This window comes from Chenopodium album, chromosome 14, assembly GCF_948465745.1.
Source record: "Chenopodium album chromosome 14, dcCheAlbu1.1, whole genome shotgun sequence".
NCBI lineage: Eukaryota > Viridiplantae > Streptophyta > Magnoliopsida > Caryophyllales > Amaranthaceae > Chenopodium > Chenopodium album.
The window spans coordinates 33,168,452-33,173,619 of NC_137847.1; the positions used below are offsets into that span (position 1 = coordinate 33,168,452).

Genomic DNA, 5,168 nt, shown 5'->3' on the forward strand with positions numbered 1-5,168 from the left:
ATTCAAGTCAAATTCAATCACCTCATCTCCTACCTTAAGTGAAATTTAGCACTCTTGACATCGATCATAGCACCCGAAGTAGCGAGAAAAGGTCTAACTAGAATGATAGGAATGCTAGCATCTTCATCCATTTCAATTACCACAAAATCCACCAGAATAACAAATTTGCCAACCCTCAAAAGGACATCCTCTACCTTACCCTTTGGAAACTTAATTGATCTATCGGCCAATTGCAATGTAATATTGGTAGGCAGGAGTTCCCCTACTTCAAGTCTTTGGTACACCGAATATGGCATAAGGTGAACACTAGCTCCTAGGTCACATAAGGCATTATCGATTTGCATTTTGTGAATAGCACAAGGGATGGAAAAGTTTCTAGGATCTTTTAGCTTAGGTGGCATCTTGTTCATTATGATTGCACTAAAATTCTCGGTCAAGTTCACCGTATCCATAGCATCACAAGTCCTCCTACCACTCAAAATGTCTTTAAGGAATTTTGCATAATTCGGCATTTAAGTGACAACATCGGTAAATGGTAGAGAAAGATGAAGTTGTTTGAGCATGTCAATAAATCTTCCAAATTGTTCACCCAACTTGTGTCTCAAGAATATTTGTGGATAAGGAAGCTTGGGTTTCACAACTTCTCTCTCTTCCTTCACTTCCTTAGGTGGCTCTACCATTACTTCACTCAAAGATGCACTATCTCCCTTATCCTCAACTAAAACCTCCTTGGCACCCTCCTCACTCTTACTCTTGCTAGGAAAACTCTCCTCAAGCACCCTACCACTCCTTGTGACTATGGCATTAACGGGTCTCTTATGGTCTAGGCCTTGAGAAGGTAAAGAAGACGGGCTTGCATGGTCTTTCAAAGCATTGACAAGTTTAGAAATTTGGTTTTCAAGCATATTATTGTGGGTCATCATTTCATTAAACTTCTTATCACTCACCGCCATGTACGTGTTCAACAACTTGGTTTGGTTTTCAATGATTTCCTCCACGTTAGTTCTAGAAGAAGAAGAAGGTTGATCATAGGAATTATCACTTTGGGTCTTTGGAGCAAATCCAGGTGGGGGACCCCTTTGAGCATTGTTTTTAAAATTTCCCCTATTTTGATTGTTCCAATTACCTCTATTTTTATTTTGACCATAACCTTGATTATGGTTACCATAACCTTGGTTATGATTACCATAATTTTGGATTTGATTTTTGCCACTATAACCTTGGTTGTTATAGTTACCTCAGGAGTTTTGGTTCCCTTGATTCCTATAACCACCACCTTGGTTATAATTGTCAAAATCTCCATGGTTGTTGTAATTCCTATTCCATTGACCTCTTTGATTCTCAAACCTAGAATCATTATTATTTGACACATAGTTCACATGCTCATTCACATTTCCATCTTGATCATCACAAACATCCATACATGCATGAGGGCAATTAGAAGCATCATGATCATACGATCCGCAAACATCGCAAAATAAGCAACCACTAGGCATGTTACTAGAAGAGGGAAAGGGTCGAGATTTAGAAGACATACCACTCCCCTTAGATTGGGAGGGAAGATTCGAAACATGGGAGGTAGCACTTTCAAACTTTGCCTTAATAGCGGACATTTCCTTCCCCAAGTTTGTCATTTGTGAAGACAAGTTGTTTATGGCATTAAGATGATCAACCGAGTACACCGAAGAGCTATTCTTGCTAGTTGGTTCCCTTTCACCATCTTGCCAATCTCCATACTACCTCACTACGTCTTCAATGATGTCTATCACTTCCTCCTCCTTTCTATTCATAATGGTACCTCCAGCTCCTCCATCAAGACACGATTTCCCTTGAGGACTTAGGCCACCATAGAAGGTTTGAATAATTTGGTAGGTAGGAATTCCGTGGTGAGGACACTCTCTTTGATACTTCTTTTATCTCTCCCATGCTTCATAGAGGCTTTTACTAGGCTTTTTCTTAAAACCTTGAATCGAAGCTCTAGCCTCTGTCGTTTTCTTTTGTGGATAGAAACAGGATAGAAATTCCTTGGTCACTTCATCCCATGTCCTTAGAGAATTTGGTTTGACTGCCTTGTCTAACCATTCCAAAGCACGCCCTATGAGAGAAAAGGGAAAAAGCTTGAGGCGGATGAACTCTTGGGAAATTCCATTCACTTTGATAGTGTTGCAATATTTTTTGAACTCTTTGAGATGGTTTAGTGGGCTTTCATGTTTAGCCCCACTAAATTTCCTCCTCTCTATCAAAGTGATCATTGCTAGCCTTATTTCGAAGTCATTTGCCGGTGTTGAGGTGGAGCAATCCCACTCTCAAACCTATATGCACCCGGAATCCCCAATTCCTTCAACGCCACCCTTGGATTCTCTCCTATCCTTGCTTGTTCTTCTTGTTGTGGTTCCTCTTCACTTGGAGGGCTAGAACTCAAAGAACGGCTAGCAACTCTTATCCTTGCAACTGTCCCCTCAATTTTCGGATCAAGTGGCACTAGTGAATGACCACGTGCTCTAGGCATACAATCTCAAAAGAACCAATTAGTAGCATAGCTACAAATGTAGTCAAAAAGAGATAAATCTTCTCGTATTTTCCAATTAAAAATGAAGTAGACTCAACAAATATAACAAAGCACCAATATCATTCCCCAGCAACGGCGCCATTTAGATGCGTGGTAATCTAGGTCGTTTAAAACTAAAGCACCACCAATCAAACAATTAAGAAAATCAAATTTATTCCTAGTATAGGACAAGTCTGAGTCGAGCCACGAGGAATGAGAGGGAGAATTCTATAGCCTATGGTCAAGATACTTCGAATAATGAGAGGTGAAGTGAATTGAATTGTAGCTAAGGTTTCAATCAACTAATAGAGTCAAGAAAATCAATATGCTAAACACTAGGGATTAAGGTTCCACATGCAAGCTCAATGACTATGCCAATCGATGAAAAACTCAATTGATTTAAACGTTGCAAAGACACAAACAATAGTTGCAATTAATAGAATTTAAGAGCTATCTCATATAAGTCAAGCTAGGGTTCACTATGAATGACTAACATGGAAAATCACAATCAAATTTAACCAATTAAAGCAATTCTCAAATTAAGGGTTCAGGTCATTGAAATTTGCTATGCAATCTAGATTAATCATCTAGGTTAGTCACTCCTAATCAAATTTATCACATGCACAACTATGTCAACCAATTTAATTGCAACAATTCAATCAACCAAGAATCATCAACTAGAAAAAATCATCAATCAAGCATGCTTCCCCTTCTCCCTTGCTACTAATCTACTTAGAAATCATAATGGAATTGAAAAACAAAGCAAATTGAATTATAAACATTATCATTTCAAGCTTAATCAAAGAGAAAATCAAATTCAACAAATTCTCAAACCAAAGATCAACAATTAAAACAAACATTCAAGAATTAAAGGAAAGAGCAAGAAAAATTAAATTGAAAGAAAGAAATTCTCACTAATTTTAATTGATTGAAAAAGAAATCGAAGCTCAAAGATGTAATTTGAAGTACAAAACAAGTAATCTAAAGTTTCACTCTCTACTTTCTCCCTCTACTAAATATGGAAATAAGTCTCAAGTACAAGTGAAATCGTCATCCCTCCAAAAAGGAAAAGTCAAGGGGTATTTATAATAAATAGAGCAAGGAGAATTTGAGCAGGGCCATGCGCATGCACCACCAGCCGTGCGCACGCGCAGCAGGGTTTGCTCGCACACACAAAGGGGCCTACGCGCGCACCCTTGATGTGGTGTTGCGGCACGCACGGCTTCTCTTTCTCGCTCGTAGATCCTTGTGCGAAGCTATGCTCTCAGCGCTCTTGTGCATCCCTATTGTCGGCGCTCTCGTGATTATGCCCGTGAGAAAGGCAGCCCTTGATCTTCAAATATTTGCGCTTTCATGACCTAGAATCAATGAGGGCGCAACCGTGAGAGCGCAACAAATAAAACTTTGAAACTTCACTAACAAAAATTCAAGTAAAGGTAAGAGAGAAAGCAAAATGAATAGGAACTAAACTAAAATAACAAATTAAGAACAAAAATCATGAAAAACTCATAAAAGAAAATGAAAAACCAAAATGAGTTATAAAGACGGAAAATAAAAGAAAACTAGAAAAATTATATGAAAATAAAGCAAAAATATAGAAAAAGGAACTAAAAGCTACTTTATTGAGCGCCATAAATGACGTTCATCAAGGCCATGAATACATCCTAATAGCAATTGATTACTTCACAAAATGGGTTGAAACAGCATCATATGCAAAACTCACTGCAAAACATGTAGCACTCTTTATCGAAAGGAACATCATATGTCGATATGGAGTCCCACATGAAATGATAAGTGACAATGGAACTCACTTTCAAGCGGAATGTGAAGAATTGCTTCGAAAATATGGCATTCAACATCATCACTCTTCCCTATACAGGCCTCAAGTAAATGGCGCAGTAGAGGCAGCTAATAAGAATTTAAAGCCTATCATCGAAAAAATGACAGAAAATTATAAGGATTGGCCTGAAAAACTCCATTTCGCTCTTTGGGGTTGTTGCATGTCAATTCGTTCATCCACCGGAAATAAATCATTTTCCTTAGTCTATGGAATGGATGTCGTACAACCTGTGGAATTAGAAATACCTTCCCTACGCATCGCGTGGGAGAGTAAACTCGATGAGGTCGAATGGACTAGAGCAAGATATGAAGAGCTAATTCTACTAGATGTAAAACGACTAGAAGCTCTACATCATACTCAATGCTACCAAACTCACATGGCTAGACACTTTATTAAAAAGGTCAAGACAAGAAACATCAAAGTAGGAGACTTGGTGGTAAAATCATTAAGAAAAAATGTTTTAGACCTAAGAGGTAAATTTAGGCCTAATTGGTTTGGACCATATATCATCAAAACTATCATATCAGGAGGTGCCGCGAAACTAACTAATATGGATGGTGATGAATTCTCAAATATGACGAATCTTGACCAACTTAAGAAATTCTACCCATGATAACTTGAGCATCATACTCAAAAGAGCTATGTTTGGCCTGATTCATAAAGAAAGGATACGTAGGCAACCCTTTACAAGGTGCAGCCACTTTAATTTTTACAAATCTCACACCTCTGCATCAGCACGCCAACACAGATCAAACGCCGCGCAAAATTCAAGTCCAGCGC

At 38.4% G+C, this 5,168-nt stretch overlaps 1 non-coding gene across 1 annotated transcript; it reads left to right on the forward strand.

Moving 5' to 3' along the window:
- Positions 1-1,878: 1,878 nt before the first annotated feature.
- LOC145580420 (small nucleolar RNA R71) lies at positions 1,879-1,984 on the forward strand. Its single transcript, XR_014099467.1, has one exon. It is a non-coding gene; the product is annotated as a small nucleolar RNA R71 (small nucleolar RNA).
- Positions 1,985-5,168: the final 3,184 nt, after the last annotated feature.